Source organism: Neovison vison, chromosome 7, assembly GCF_020171115.1.
Source record: "Neovison vison isolate M4711 chromosome 7, ASM_NN_V1, whole genome shotgun sequence".
NCBI classification, from domain to species: domain Eukaryota; kingdom Metazoa; phylum Chordata; class Mammalia; order Carnivora; family Mustelidae; genus Neogale; species Neogale vison.
The window spans coordinates 175,608,134-175,625,971 of NC_058097.1; positions in this window are offsets into that span (position 1 = coordinate 175,608,134).

Genomic DNA, 17,838 nt, shown 5'->3' on the forward strand with positions numbered 1-17,838 from the left:
TGAAAGACCTGTACTCTGAAAACTAAGAAACACTGATGAATGAAATTGAAGATGACACTAACAAATAGAAAGATATTCCATGTCCATTCATCAGGAGAACAAATATTATTAAAATGTCTATAGTACCCAAAGCAATCTACAGGTTTAATGCAATTCCTATAAAAATACCAGCAGCATTTTTCACATAACTAAAACAAATAATCCCAAAATTTGTATGGAACCACAAAAAATGCTGAATATCCAAAGTGATTTTGAAAAACAACAATATTGGAGGCATTGCAATTCCAGATTTGAAGATATACTATAAAGCTGTAATAATCAAAACAGTTTGATACTGGCATAAAAATGGACACATATATAAATAGAATGGAATAGAGAACACAGAAATAAACCCACAAACATATGGTCAATAATATATTTTCAGCAAAGGAGGAAATATAATCTTCAATAAAGGAGACAAGAATATGCAAAGGGAAAAAGTTCCTTCAACAAGTGGTGTTGAGAAAACCGGACAGCTACATGCAAAAGAATGAAACTGGACTACTTTCTCACACCATAAATAAAAATAATTTTAAAATTAAAGATCTAATGTAAGAACTGAAACCATAAAAATCCTAGAAGAGAGCACAAGTAATAATTTCTCAGCTGTACTGACATTTCTCTAGATATGTCTCCTGAGGTAAGGGAAACAAAAGAAAAAAAAATATTGGAACTATATCAAAATTAAAAGCCTCTGCACACCAAAGGAAACAATCAAAGAAACTAAAGACAACCTGCTGAATGGGAGAAGGTATCTGCAAAGGACATATTCAATAAAGGGTTAATATCCAAAATATAAAAAGAACTTATACAACCAAATACCAAAAAAACCACAAATAATTTAATTAAAAATGGACAGAAGACATGATCAGACATGTCTCCAAAGAAGACATACAGATAGCCAACAGACACATGAAAAAATGCTCAACATCACTAATCATCAGGTAAATGAAAACCATAATGGGATATCACCTTAGACTTCTTAGAATGGTGAAAATCAAAGACACAAAAACAAACACTGGCAAGTATGTGGAAAAAAAGGTATACTTGTGTACTATTGGTGGGAATGCAAACTGGTACAGCCATTATGGCAAACAGTATGGAGTTTCCTAAAAATTTAAAAATAAAATTATCATATGATCCAATAAACAATGAAAATGAAAATACTAATTTGAGAATATATATGCACCCCTATGTTTATTGCAGCATAGTTTGCAATAGCCATGATACAGAAGCAACCTAAGCATCTGTCAATAGATGAATGGATAAAGAAGATGTGGTATGTACATATACAATGGAATATTACTCAGCCATAAAAAATAATGAAATGGATGGACGTAGGGAGTATTATTTAAAGTGAATAAGTCAGATAAAGACAAATACTATATGATTTCACTTATATGTGGACTCTAAAACACAAAGCAAACAAAACAAAACGGAAACGGACTCATAAATACAGAGAACAGAGAGAGAAGCTGGGTAGGATGGGAAAAATTGGAGAAAAAGAATAAAAAGGTACAAGCCTCTAGTTACAGAATAAATAAGACAAAGCAATGCAATTACAACACAGGGAATATAGTTAATAATGTTGTAACAGTTTTGTATGGTGATGGATGCTAGCTAGATTTATTGTGGTGATCACTTTGTGCCATATATAATGTTGAATCACTACATTGTACAACTGAAACCAATATAATATTGTATGTAAATTATATTTTTAAAAATTCCTCAAACACCTTAAATATGGTTTAAAAAAAAAGGATGCCCATTTCAAATATGAGGTAAACAGTGCTTATAGAGATCATTATTACAAAGGTAGTAATGAAGAATTTAAAATTCAAATCTGGTCTAATTCTAAGACCTGAGTTTTCATAGTCTACACTTAAAGAATATAAAAGGATTATTATAATTTTGTTATTGTTAATGTTATTAAGATGGTTTTATGATTGTTAAGATCTTTACTCTTATACCTTCTAGTCAACAAGGCAGGCTTAGTTTTCACACATAAAATGAGTATTGTTTGTCAAGGAGCTCTAGGTTTGAACACTCAGAAAGATACCCAAATCAATGGGTTCTTTAATGAAGCAATCACAATTTTGCTTTCCAAAATGTCTAATACAAACACCTTTGGTGTCAATTATAGGGAAGAACATACTCTGGAATATGAAGTAAGCCACGTAGCTAAGCAGGTGCCTGAAGGATAATCAAATGTCTGTGTTAATGGGAAACAGTCATGCTGGACTTCTTGGCTTCCCCACCAATGTTTTTTTTCTTAGTCCAATAGCATTAATGGAACTGTCTTATTGTATGTTTTTATATGTTATATGTTTTTAGTGGAACTCTTCTTTTGTGTTGATGCTTCTTTAATTTAGGGGCTCCATAAAGTTCAAGGTGGTTTACTGAATAGCTTGCTGTGGTATTCTTCAGCCACACCCAGGCCCATGGGGTTTAGAATTGATTTCCCCCCATCCTAGAGCTAAGGTATAAGTAAGCATGTCCATGCGCCAATCTAGGTCCCTGAATACACATTTCAATAAACTTGAGTTTAAACATTTTTGTAAGATAATTCATAATTGCCCAGAAGTAGCAATTACATGGGTAGATCTTACAAAGCCAAGGGACCAAACAACATCTTTTATTATTTTCACACTATTTGTTATTATTAAAAAGCTCTAAGCCTCATGAAAATATAGGAGTTCAGAAGAGCCACAAATGCTAGTAAGAAGGCCAAAGAACACAGAAACCCCCAAATGAACCACCACTGTACCTGAATCTCAGAACACTCCTCCTCATTCCCACCTCCCCTGATTCTACTGCCATATCAGCTAATAATATTTTCTTAACAGCAAAAAAAAAAAAAAAGATTTTTTGTCAGGCTATCTTCACGTTGTCTTAGCAAGTAAACTGGTATCAGGAACTCTCTAGCTCAGTAGCTGTGCAAAAGAGAAAAAAAATCACTATGACCTCAAGAGTAAAGAACACAAATTTATATATATTTGAATTCACAATACCCAGATCAGACCCTAATACACAATCCTTTTTTCTCCTCTGCTCCTCCATTTTTCCCTCTTTTCCTCATTCCTTTCCTTTTCCCTTCTTTCCTTTCTTTTTTCTTTTCTCTCTTTCCATCTCTCCTTATTTTGCTCTTTCCTTCTTTGTGTTTCCTTCTTTATTTCTTTTTATCTTCCCCCTTTTGTCATTAAACAAATATCTGAATGCATTATGCTTAATACTGGCTACAGAGAAAACAAAAAAGAAAGAGCCTTTGCCTTTTCAAGTTTGTAATCTAGCAGGTGGGGCTCACTGTATATTGATGGATTAAATGAACATTTCCTTCACTTTATCGTTCATTATATTCCTAAACAGAATAGTTAGAAAAAGTATCGGTACTAAACGGCCCTAAAGAAGAATACTTCCAATGTAGGGGCCATCAACTATAAAGTTCTACAGGGCCAGGCAAGTTAAAAAATAAAATTTGAGTTAAGTAGATGGTGTTCAAAAACAAAAACGAGGTCGACAATATGGCAAACTGGAAGCATACAGACTATTTAAATTGGGCATGTGTTACTCTGCTCTTTCATGCAGTGATATAGCCCAGTATTGTTAAATCTCTTACACTTTCGAGAGAAAGTAGAAATTGCAATTGCAGTATAATTACCTCATTTGAAAAACACCATGTGGCCCAAGCAGGAAATATCTGAGAGCTAGATGCAGCCAGTGAACTGCTAGTCTGTGGCCCTTCTTCAAATTTTTTACTGCTCTCAGCTTGTCTTGGCAGGGAAGCCTTCCTATCAGATTCATGGCAAAATCCCCTCTAACCTGAATTTTACTCTTGGCCTTTTAGAGTCCAAGATTTGTGACTTCTGTTGGTCTATATATTATGTAGATTCTTATAGCAAAAAATGTATGACAAAGTACTGCCCCAATAACATTCTATAAAATTACATTCTTTTAAGTTGTCTCTTAGGTCTAGTGGAAAAAGGCAAATAATGAAAAATAAATGCCAGGGGTAGTTAGTAGGACTGATTTCTATGGTCGCTCTGGAGTTATCATTGAAAAGCCTAGAAATTCTTTCTGACCAGTCTAATCCACATTGTAGCAGGACCATCTGGATCTCCCGTTTAGCCTACCCATTTTTTGAGGGTATGAATACCTTCGTGAGAACTTCCTCTGCCAAATCAAATGGAGGCCTGACCAAGCATCTGGATCACATTTCAAGACCATAGATTATTTTGATAATATAATTTTGATAAATATTAATTTTATAACCACAGGATATACCTGTGGTTATCAAACTGTTCTTCCTAGTCTATCTTTCAGCGAAATATGTGGGTCACAAAAAAGTTCTGGCTCCCTTCTGGAGCAGTATTTTTAAAAACATAACCTCATGATCCCAGGGCGCTGGGATAGAGCCCCACATTGGGTTCCCACCTTAGCAGAATGCCTGCTTCTCCCTCTCACCTCTACTTATGCTCTCTCAAATAGATTTTAAAAATCTTTAAAACACATTCTATGGAATTCTAACCTAAGATACTCTGTGGAAGAAAAGGAGAAGGCAATCCAGATTTATATATATTTAAGAAATACAATAAAATGTACTCCACACATACACACACACAATTCTTTTGGAAATTGCTCAATAAAAATTGGCATCTTCAAACATCTAAGATGTTTTAAGAATCAAATCTTGATGAACTTCAATTCAGTATTTTCCAAGTTTATACAACCAAGGAATACCTACTTCCATAATCTCCATTCACATATCTACAGAAAATGTTTTAGACATTCTTGATTGAAACTAACAATATAGTTTCCCCCACAAAATCAAGTCATATTCTATATTATGTTGATATATTTTTTAAAGATTTACTTATTTATTTTAGAGAGAGAGACAGTGAGGAGGAGAGGCAGTGGGAGAGAGAGAATCTTAAGCAGACTCCATGCTGAGGGCAGAGTCCAACACAGTGCTCAATTCCACCACCCTGAGATCAGGATCCTAGTCAAAACCAAGAGTCAGGGGGTGCCTGGGTGGTTCAGTGGGTTAAGTCACTGCCTTCGGCTCAGGTCATGATCTCAGGATCCTGGGATCGAGTCCCACATCAAGCTCTCTGCTCAGTGGGGAGCCTGCTTCCCTTCCTCTCTCTCTCTCTGCCTGCCTCTCTGCCTACTTGTGATCTCTCTGTCAAATAAATAAATAAATAAATCTTTAAAAACAAAAACAAGAGTCAGACAATTGACTGGCTGTGCCACCCATGCACCCCTATGTTAAAATACATTTTGAACAGCTTTGTGATTCTGTATTATTCTCTATTGAAATTTATCCATTTTAAGACACAGTCCAGTGTGGGATCCCAGCAATTTATCATCAAACCAACTTTTATAGCACTTCACATATTACATAACATTTCCACAAATAATTCTTCATTTAACCCTATGACAAACCTCCTAGGCAAATATGTCCCAGTGTTTTGTTTGTTCATCTCAGAAACGGTAAAAACAAACGACTTGACCAAAGTCACTCAGTCACTCAATCTCAGTGATGTGAGATTGTAATTCTGTTGGTGCCTGTAGACGGAGGCTTTAAAACTCTCACTCAACTCTAATTCCTAATTCCTAATGGCTCAATGCTTCAATGTGAAACAAGAAACAAGCAAGAGAGTTGCTCTTTGAAAACTGTGGATGACGTTCTGTTCTTAAAAACTGTCTATGTTGATAGTGACTGTAATTAAAGGCACAGTCTTGTACTTTTGAAAAGAGGCCCATCAGAACCTTGTGATGAGTACAGATTGGAAAGACAAAGCAACATAATTCACTGTAGAACTACTTGATTCGTATGTGAGAAATAAAGCCATCTATCAGTTCAAATATTTGTACATGGAAGTTACTGTGATGGGCAGGTTAGGAAGATAAATAAAATATACTCCCTACCTTCAAGTAACTGGAAGAGAAGCAACCAACACCTTTAAGACAAGGTGCAAGGTCAGCTTCCAAAAGATAAATTCAAAGGAGAGAAAAAGTGAGATACCTCCAACAAGGAATCAGAAAGGAGAAAAAGTCACTGCATTTCAAACCTGGAGATGACCTGAGCAGTGTTCTTGGACAGAACAAACTGCTGAGGCTCTAGATCACAAAGGGCTAATACATAAGTGGTTACACCTGAGAACATGCAGCTCCAGTCAAACCTAAGTTCAGAATTTACTGCCAGAGATCACAGAGCTCTGGATAAACATCATGAGCTACAATGTTGCCTTGTGCTAAAGAATACTTTCATACATTCCTTCTTTCAACCTTGCAAAGAGGAGCTAAATGCTGTATTTTTCCACATGCTTATATGAATTTGTTATTGCTGCTCTTGAGCAGGAATTGAAGGATGCTGTCCAATGCCTCACCTTTCCCCTAAGGCTTCCTATAACTGACCACAAAGAACATTTTCACAGCCCAGCTCTGTATGTTAACCAGGCCAGGTTGAAGGAAAGTCCCACAGATCCTTAGCTGCAAATATTCTCTATCTGGGTTGACAGCTGGAAGAGTGTACAGCTCTGATGCACTGGGACCAGGAAGCTCCACGGGCAGCCTTGAGGGAACAGGGGGAACAGGGAAGGCTGTGAATCCAGTACTCTCTGCACTTGTTCTATCTTTGATCCAGTACTCTGCACTGCTGGCCTTAGATGTCCTCACCAGGGGAAATAGCAAAAATAGCAGCAGCAGACTGTGTTTTCCATTTACTGGACAAGGCTTCAATATCTTACTATGACATTTAGGTATATGACTATTCACCCAACCCCCATAAACTACTCATTGGCTCCTTAGAATGCTCTATCTCCTCCTGTCTAGTCCCTTCCTACTCACCCTTTGAGGTCCTTCTCCTCCTCAAGAAATTAGTCCTTTTGTTTGGGGAAGTTTTCCCAACCTTTGCATTCCACAGACTTTCTCAGTTGCACACTGCTATGATAGTTTTCCAAATATTTTAAGCATGATCTTTGCCTTCCCATTAAAATCCAAGCTCCCTGAAAATAATGGGATACCCATATAGGCAATGGCTTATGTGTTGAGCACTATACAAAGTCCTCATAACTGCTTTACATAATTGAAATTATTCTGTTTTGTAGGTGGATAAACTAGAGTTAAGAGGTTCCCAAAATCACACATCAAGAAAATTATAAAGCCAGGACTTGGTGCCAACTCTGTCTAGCCACAAAGCCCTTGCTTCACCACAATGCCCCACTGTCTTTCACATTGCAAGTTGTAGACTTCGTTATATATACTAAAGCATTTTTGTTTCTCAGGGTTAGATATATTATCTCATTCTGCAAAAGTTAGAGGATAAACATACTTTGTCAATCAAAAAAGTGAAGTATCATCTGTTGAACCATGAAGGCGAAACAATAGTAAATAAAAACTCTTTGGAGAATAAACCCATCTAACAAAAATATCTGATCAATAAGGGCAAAGGTTGTACATGCTAATGAAATCAGGGACTAGATAAAAGGTAAGCCCTTCTTTATTCTATGCTACCTCCTCAGCATCATAGAGTATCAAAAAGACACAGCATATTTCAGGTACATCAGACTTAGTGGCATCAACGAAGATCATGGCTTGCTAAAACATCTCTATTATTCTGAGAACTTGGAGCCACCTTGACACTTAATTTCTAGTTTCTCTGACTTTGTATTGTCTATTATGTGCCAGATACTGTCAAGCAAAGAGGATGCTGTGTAGTCCTTGCCCTTAAAGAGTGCATTATCTATTGGGGAAGATGTTTTAGAAACATGTGCAATAAAATATGGTGAGTATATCAGATATGTAATAAAGAACACTGACAACACGGAGGAAGGAGTAATCACTCTGGTTAAGTGAGTCAAAAGAGGCATTTGGTGGAGTTGCTTGAGTTCAAAGAACTACTAGAAGTTTCCAAGAATATTCAAGACAAGAACAAGATACAAAGACACCATGGCATGAAAAATCAGGGCACTCCTTTCCTCTATAATATAAAAGGCACGAAGTAGGATAGTAGGGAATGAGGTGAAGAGGTTAAAAGGGTGATGATGGCCTATGCCCTAGGAAAAACACAACCTGAACTGAAAAAATTAAATGAAGAACTAAAAAGAGCCTTGCTTGTTACTGTGATATACTTGTCAGAAAGACTTTACATTAAAAAGGTCCAGGTAGAAACACAGATTGTTCAATTAGATGTGCGTAGGAGAAAGGCAAGCCTCAGATGCTCTTGGAACACGGGAATATGTCTACGTTCAAGCCAGAGAGTGTGAAGAGCTGAAGGAACTGGAGATGCTACTACCCTGGGATATGAACATGACTCTACAGGGTTAGGAACAGAAATTGAGCCATGAATTTGCAATTGCTGGCTTCAGGTCCAACCAAGCAGCTGAACATCTCACATTCTTTAATTATTCCAACAAATATTCATTGAGATCCTACCATGTGCCAGGCCCTGTTCAAATGCTGGGAATCAACAGTGAACAGAACCATCTCCTTGCTTCACAGAGCACTCATTCTAGTGGAAAGAGACAAAATATACAGAGAAGCAAGTATATCTACATAGGATGATTAGTGCTGTGAAGAAAATAAAGCTGGTTACAGAGGCTAGGAAGCGTGGGAGTGGGTGGAAGAGGGGATACTATTTTATATAGAACGGTCAGAAAAGGCAGGTTTTATAAGGTGACGTTTGCAAGGAGACTGATGGAAGTAAAGGAAGGAACTGTGAGGTTGTCTGGAGGAAGAACATCGTATTTGGTATGTTGGAGCATCATTAGGAGGGTCTGTGTGGCCCAATTGGATGGTGGAGAAATAGAGAGTGATAAAGATGATCAAGAGGTGACAGGAAAGCACAGGAAGATCCACAGAAGAAAGCTAAAAGTTTGCATTCACAGCTGTTGTCTGGACATAATTACTCATAGCACCTTCTTTTGTCCCAAAATACTTCCATTTTGGATAATAAGTTATATGATCACTCTACTTACAGACTTGAAGAGCTTTGGCTTTTAAAATGGGAAGTCCTTGGGGTGCCTGGGTGTCTCAGTCGGTTAAGCATCTGCCTTTGGCTCAGGTCATGATCCCAGGGTCCTGAGATCAAGCCTCATGTCAGGCTCCCTGCTTCTCCCTCTCCCTCTGCTGCTCACCCTGCTGTGCTCTCTCTCTCAAATAAATAAATAAAAATCTTTTTTAAAAGGGGGGGGGAGCAGAGGAAGCTCTTAGAGGATTTTCAGCAGAGGGATGACATGATTTAAGTTACCATTTAAAAGAATCACTCCAAGGGCGCTTGGGTGGCTCAGTCAGTTGAGCGTCTAACTCCTGGTTTAAGCTTAGAACATGGTCTCAGGATCCTGTGATTAATCCCCATATAAGCTCTGTGCTCAGTGAGAAGTCTGAGATTCTCTCTTTCTCTTCCTCTCCCTTTGTCCCTCCCCCCAAAAAATAATCTTTTAAATTAAATCTTTTAATAATAATAATAATAATAAATTTTAATAATTTAAATCTTTTAAATAAATCTTATAAAATAATAATAATAAAAAGAAACACTCCAGTTTCTGGCATGAGGATAGATACAGGGTTATAACACAAGGAGACTGGTGGGGGTGCTCTTGAAGAAAGAGATGTCATGGAGCAGGGTGTTAGTGGTAAAGACAGTAAGGAAAAGCAGATTCTGGTTATATATTTTATTTTGACAAGTGAACTGACAGGATTTGCTAATGGACTAGATGTTGGATGTAAAATAGTAAGTGAAGCTCACCCATGTTCTGAGTGTCCCTATGTTCTTCATGTTTATGTCTGGCCTTTTTGCCTCAGGAAAAAGATTTGTTTGATTTTTTTATATTTATGTATTTTCAAACTTATACAACAATTGCAAAATCAGTATAAAGGACATCTATAACCCTTCACCCTTTTTCCTCAAGAATGACTCCAAAGTTTGGGGCCTCAGTATCTGGAAGTAACTAATCTATTTCTCTTGCTGAAGTGGATAGCCCTTAATACCTAGAGGAAAGTTTACCCAAGTTTGAAAGTTTACAAAAAAGCAAACAATACTTTTTGACTCCCTAGTGCCACATCTAAGAACCTATCCTAAACACAGAATGGTTTAATACAAGTGAAAACATATGTTTGTGAGAATCCTAACAGCATTATCTAGAAGAGGAAAAAATATAAATGATGGGAATATTAACCCTTGGAGAGAGAAATTTTATAAATCAGGACATAGTAAGATGATATAAGAAAACAGGCCTTCGAAACTAAAATTATATAGGGGCTCCTGGGTGGCTCAGTGGGTTAAACCGTCTGCCTTTGGCTCAGGTCATGATCCAGGGTCCTGGGATCCAGCCTCACATCGGGTTCTCTGCTCAGCAGGGAGCCTGCTTCCCCCTCTCTCGCTGCCTGCCTCTCTGCCCACTTGTGATCTGTCTGTCTGTCAAATAAATAAATAAAATCTTTAAAAAAAAACTAAAATTATATAGAAACACGGACATTTGTGTATGTGGGTGTGTGTGTATGATAGGTTAAAATAGCATGCTACAAAGTAAAATGTATATTGATTGCAACCGTCTAAAAATATGCAATGACAGCTAGTATAAAAAAGCAAAATATTCATTATGTTAAGACTAATGGGTTACGTAATTTTTAGGAAAAAAATGTTAATTCTTCTTTTATTCTTTTCAATAACAAAAGAAAGAGGAAGTGTTTGACTCGAACCACTGATTCTTCCTTTAAAATGTCACTTATATTCAACCAGGCACCCATTTGCCCCCATTCCATTATACCACCCCCTGGATTATGACAAAAACTACCAAGTAACTCTGCTGCTTCTACTCGTGAGATTGCCTGTCCATAATTCTTTTACAACACATCAGCCAAAGTAATTGTTTAAAATATATGTCAGATTATGCCACCACTCTTGTTTTAACTTCTACCTGAGTAGTTTCCCTTTCCAAACTCCTTAGCAGGGTCAAGAACCACAGTTCTCTGGCTGCCTCAGACCATTTCAGGGGAATTCATGAGGTCAAAGCTATTTTCATAATAACATTAAGATATTATTTGCTTTTCTCACACTTGTTTTCTCATTAATGTACCAACTGAATGCAGAAGATAGAAGAATTCAGCTGCCTTCCATTAAGCCCAGCATTAAAGAGATTTGCAATTCTGCACCAGCCTGATTTCCTATCACAACAAATTCAGAATGTTGGCACAATCTGACTTACTCTACTTGTCCAACTACATCTCTTCCTACTCCTTACACATACCTGTTCCTCTATTCAGGTCAGCATCTTCAGTCTCCCAGAAATAGTCATACTCATCACTGCCTCTACACTTTAGTTCCTATAGTACTCTTTCCCAAGATTACTTTCCTCTTACCCAAAAGATATTCATCCTTCAAAACCCAGCTCATGGTATCTCTTCTGTTAGGCCACACAAGATGCTCTAAGCATTACTGATATCCCTTTACTCTATGCCATACAAGTTAGCACAAGGACTAGAATTTCATCTCATGCACTAACTCCAGTCATTTGTTAATGTTTAGCTGAAAACTGGTGTTGAGAAAGATTCTGAGCCTCAGAGGGGAGATGAATGCCATGGTTGATGAGAAGTAATGTACCTGCCAATAGGCTCAGTAAGTAGAAGTTACTTAGCATTTACTAATGGGTTCCTGGCCCTTGGTTCCATATACCCTCTTTGTGTGCCTCATATATCCCACTATTTCCAGTACTTGCTCTTGTCTTGGTAAAAAAAAAACATGGAATAATTTGAAACCTGAAGATAGGAAAAGCTCCTCCAATCCCCTCCTAACTTCAAGTCAGAACCCAGCAGAATCCTCTGATCTGGTTTCATCCACCTGGGTTTTGGCTTTCTCTTAACTGACAAAGGGAGAAATCGATATACGTACCAGGTGTTCATTGTCTCATTTCTCTTTATCCTTAAGGATACACTCCAGAAATGTTGATTCCAACTCTATTAGCAATTTTAATTGCCCCATTTATCCCTAATGCAAATGTCCATTTCTGTCTACCCATTACCAAAATTATATAAATTATAGGCTAAATTTCCTAAGATTTGAGTGTGTCTGTAAGCCCTGCCTCCACACTATGTACTCAGGATAGAACTGAGGTCAAAGCCAGAGCTTAGTCTTGGTTGAGTGAAAAAGAGGGGAAGCAGGCTACTATCTTGTGACTTTGAAGCTTGTGGTGCATATTGCCATGGCACAAAGGTGAGCACATGTTTCTGGGATAGTCCATGATCCACTGTTAATTCCACTTGCCATGTTTACAAACACTCTTCCCCCTCACTTTTAATGAGATGCCATCAGGTTTCTAATAGAAACAACTGTTACAGGATTTCTCAGCCTTTACTGCCTGCTGCTATTGGTCACGGCCCTGGGCAGAAGAAAGAGATAGATCAGATGAAGAGTGGTGGGCAGCAAAGTGAAGCTGATTGAGCAATAGTACAAAGATCCCAGAGAGGAAGGGAACCCAAGAGGGTTGCCACTGGAGTTTCTAAGTTTAGCGATTTTTATTAGATCTTTTGTGGAACTATCTTAAGAAATTGGGGTGTGCTGAGTTGTGCCAATTAGGACTTTGGTCACCTATCTGTCTACCTATTAGGTAAATGTCCATGTTGGTTATTAGGGCCAGGGTCCCCATCAAGAAGATATGGAGTCAGGACAGCAAAAACAAAACAGCACTGACATTAGTTAGTCCAACTAACTCCTAACATAATTACTTCAGTATTTCATTAGTTCCTCAGTAGATTTCATTAGAGATAAAAGGAAGAAAAATAAGAATTTGTCAAGGGAAAGTTCTATATGCCATCAGTAGACAGCTCAGTTAAAGCTGAAGCTCAGTATCAACCTACTTTTCTTTGTTTTGATCAAGAAAAATGCATTCTTCTGGTTTAACTACCATAACCTAGTTTGGTGTTGCTGAGCACTCACTAATCCTTTTCAGATTCCAGGTCCCTTGGGTGTAAATGTGAGGAGTGGAGGGAGAGATACATTTACTATTCGTTCCAGCTTCACAGACTGTGATCCATCATCTAAATTGATATTTTAAGTATTGAATCTGCAAAATGAAATTATTTTGATTAATATTTAATATGGAGAGTGTTCTGTGATGAAGGCTCTGCTTGGATTAAACATTGGAGGAAGCATTTGGCTATTTTAGAGCATGTACTTTAATCAGCCTACCTACCTACACTTTTGGAAAACAGTTTATAATTGGAGAACTGGGGAGATTGGATTTTATCACATTCCCAACTGCCACTCAGTATATTCTTTGCCAGTACAGAGTGGCTTTCTTATAATTTTAGTGCATCCTCATTCCAAATGCAATTTCAAAACCAGTAAAGTCAGAGCTGCCACTGCAGTTGGGGATTTTCTTTATCAAATGATTCAACCTTAAATGTTCCTTCTCAGTCCTTCATTTGCTCGTGTCATTATCCTTACTTTCTGCCTCGGCCTCCTTCAACTATTTGTAATCAAACCAGACTGTGTGACTGCCCCATTTTCTGTCCAAATATTTCTCCATGTGATAGCATTTCCTGAGCACTCAGGATTCATGACATCTCCCTACTGAAACAGTCTATCTCCCTTAATGAAATTAAACTGGGATCCCCTAGCCTTCACTTCAGAATATTAAACCAATCTTACTGCACTTTTGAATGGATCCCATCTTTGTCCTCAAACAGTTTATTCTGCCTCAAACAACTATTCCCCTAACTCTTGGCATAGCTAAATTATTCTTATCCTTCACATTTCAACCCACCTATTACTATCTTCACAATGCCTTTGCTGATCCCCACCCCTCCAACAAATGCCATCTTCCAATACCTCCTTAGATGCCTCCAAAATAACTTCAATAATTATATCAAGCTTGAAATTACTTCTCCAGTCTCTATAATCTATCCTAGAATGTAACTGTAGGAGGTCAGGGACTGTGTTTATCTTGTTCATCAGCTCATCAGTATCCTGAAAATCTAGAAATGTGCCAGGAATGGCCTAGAATGAATGGAAGACATAAAGGAGAGAAAAGGAGTGAAAGAGACAGAGAATGAGTAAGTCTGCCTCTGTCTTAGAGCATTACCCTCCCCTTGAGTTCTCTGGTTTTGATCACTTCTGCTGCCACCGTGGTGCTTTTAGCAATGAGAGACAGAATGATACTTTGAGGAGAGATCTACGTTTACATTCAAGTTCTGCTACTTAATAACTAAAGGATTTGAGCAGGTTACCTAGCCTGGTTGACCATGATTACTTAGAATATATTTTGCAAGGCTACTCTAGGGATAAAATGAGATCATATCTTAAAAGGCACATGATGGTTGTTCAATAAATATTAATTACTTTTCATCTCCACTCTCTCATGGCCCCCACCCCAAGTGTGCCCAACAGTTCCTTTAACACATTGGCTCAACTGTAGACAAAAACATCTTCTCCTGGCTCTCCTTAGCACATCTGAGACAGACTGGCACTTTACTAATTGCTAAGTAAGTATTTTATTATTATTATTATTATTATTATTATTTCCTGAGCACTCAGGATTCATGACATCTCCCTACTGTAACAGTCTATCTCCCTTAATGAAATTAAACTGGGATCCTCTAGCCTTCACTTCAGAATATTAAGCCAATCTTATTACACTTTTGAATGGATCCCATCTTTGTCCTCTAAAAGTTTCTTCTGCCTCAAACAACTGTTCAGTTGCTTAAATAATAAGTTTGTTAAAAATAATCTAAGTATTAAGATTGGCTTAATGTTCTGAAGTGAAGGCTAGGGGATCCCAGTTTAATTTCATTAAGGGAGATAGACTGTTTCAGTAGGGAGATGTCATGAATCCTGAGTGCTCAGGAAATGCTATCACATGGAGAAATATTTGGACAGAAAATGGGGCAGTCACACAGTCTGGTTTGATTACAAATAGTTGAAGGAGGCCGAGGCAGAAAGTAAGGATAATGACACGAGCAAATGAAGGACTGAGAAGGAACATTTAAGGTTGAATCATTTGATAAAGAAAATCCCCAACTGCAGTGGCAGCTCTGACTTTACTGGTTTTGAAATTGCATTTGGAATGAGGATGCACTAAAATTATAAGAAAGCCACTCTGTACTGGCAATAAACAAAAAATTAATGAAATACAGAAAACAGCAGCGGTATAAAGCAGTTTGGCTTCCCCACAATAGGGTTTAGTTTCTATTATAGTTATGTGTTTTTCAGACTCAAAGTCCGTGTTGTATTCTGAATGGGATTATAAGGAGAAAGAGAATGCAATGAAGAAAACTCTTTTCTTATATTCATCTATTCATTCATTCATTTATTCATTCAATACTGTTTTGTGTCTTAATTAGCAGAAAATTGGTGCTGACCACCTAGGTTGCAGGCCACACGGTGTTGTAGACAAAGGGAAAAGACCTTGGACCAGACAGAGAAAAAGAATAGCAGGAAGTAATAGGAATACAAACAAATGAAGGTAAAATTATGGTCTTCAGGACAGGAAGAAAGAGTTGCCAGGTTTTAAGGCGGGAAAAAAAAAAAAGGCAGGATATCCAGTGTGATTTGAAAAATAGCCCAGTCATACAATTTGGGGTGTAAAAGTTGAAATCAAGATCCTTAGAATGACCTGACAAAGTCAACATAGAATGAGAGTTAAATTCATTAAATACAGGACATGTCTTATCCATACAGGATGCCTGGCAAACCTGCCCTAAGAGGAGGGGTCCATGATTAAAGGCCATGGTCTACCTACTCACATGAGTTTTGAGAGGAGCTTGGATTGAGGAAGGAGACTTCAACCACTGGCAGATACACCATATGTGGCAATCACCAGAAACAGGTTGGACAAAGGAAGACTGGAGGATTTTGAGTACAGTGAGGAAGAGTGGTACCAGGTTCCAGATGTGGAGCTGGAGAGGCCAAACAGAACACTGGCAGGCTGGGAAAGAAGAAGAAATCTGCAAGACCAAAAGGAATTCAGGGAGCAGGTTCGTTACTCCCTGCAAAGGGTTGGTGCTTAAAATATTTAGCAGCTGCCAAGCAAGCACCAGAGCCAGAAAAATGGGTGCACTCTGCTAGAGTCCTGGAGGCTCTCTGCTAAGCTAGGCATTAACTCTTCAGTTGCTGGACCATAGGGAGGTCCAGAAGGTCTTGGAGAGGTTCCATGTTGGCCAGGATACCTGTGTGTGGGGTTATTCAGGGGGCTAAGGACAGAACTATTTACCCTGGAGGAAGAGTATGTCAGTATTTTAACAAGTATAGCTGTTTCACTATGAACCAGAGAAATTAGGCATGCCCCAGTCAGTTCTCAGAAAGAACAATGTACCCACAAGGCTCAAGAATCAGCTCTGGAACTTATTCCAACCCCTGCAGATTGTAGACTGGTCCTCCTAAGTATTAAGCACCTGTGGAGGTTTGCTGGGATGACTTTGTGAGAGGTATCTGGCATCTTTTGAAACTAGGGAAGAAGCTGAGATAGAGGCCAGTAGTGGCCAGACCAAGCATGCATTACACCTGTATCATTTATCTCACACCTACTTCTCCATTTGGCGAGGATGAAATCAGTATCTCCTGGACTAGAAGTTCCAGGAAGAAAGAAATTGAGATAAGTAAACACAACTATAATATTAGGTAAATATGAAATATAACATCAGAATAGAAGAGTTCAAATAGTACTGAAAGGCATTTGTGTATTCAACACACATTTACTTTAGCACTTAACAAGTGACAGGCATTGTGGTTTGCTCTGGGTTAATAATTTTTTTTAAGTATTTTATTTTGGGGGCAATTGGGTGGCTCAGTTGGTTAAGCATCTATCTTTGGCTCAGGTCATGTTCCCAGGGTCCTGGGATAGACCCCATGTTGGGCTTCCTGCTCAGCAGGGAGCCTGCTTCTCTCTCTCCCTCTGCCTGTTGCTCCCCCTGCTTGTGTTCCCTTTCTTTCTATCAAATGAATAAATAACATCTTAAAGATAAAGAAATAAATAAAAAGTAATTTATTTTTTAAAAAGTTGTAAAATAGACATAGAAATTTTGAATCATATTCAAAATGTTGATTATAATTAAATATACACATATATATATGTTGTTATATATACTAAAAAAATAAACTGTTAAAAAAAACACTTTATAAGATTCCAAAGTGAGCCATATTCATTTTCTTTGGGAAGTACTTTATATTGCCTTGCTTAAAAATAAAAAGAGGTGACATGATACTCATCTATCTAGTTATACAAGTATAATCTTTCCTAGGGCAGGAAGAGAAACAAAATTAACTCCCTTTGATTAATGTGTGTTGAATATAACTTATTCTCTGTATAAGAATGAGAACTCTATCACATAGTACTTAAATGCTTGAAGACTTGTTCCCTGCTTTTTCTACTTTGTTTGCCATGCTTTAGATTTGTACTGATGTACAATTTTCTGGGCATGGAGGGGGTCTGGCCAGCAAAGCAAGTCACCTCATAAGTCTTCACTTCAAATTAGGAATAAAATATGCATGGACAAAAATTCAGTCAGCCAAATAAATTAATTTGAAAGAAATTATTTATCTAAGTAGGTATTAAAATGTTTATTTATGGCCTGTACATTTAGATATATGCTCTCCTTGGACAGTAATGATGTCTAGCTCTTTAACAGATTATGTCATAAATGGAAACCCCATAGTTTATGATTAAAATGAGGACAATCTGGAGAGTGAAGGGGGAAACTTTTCATAATCATGCCAGGACAGCAAAACAAGAATAACAAAGTAAATACTAGCTTGCATTCATCGAATGCTTCCTTTCTACAGTTCAGTACTGTGCATCTGACACA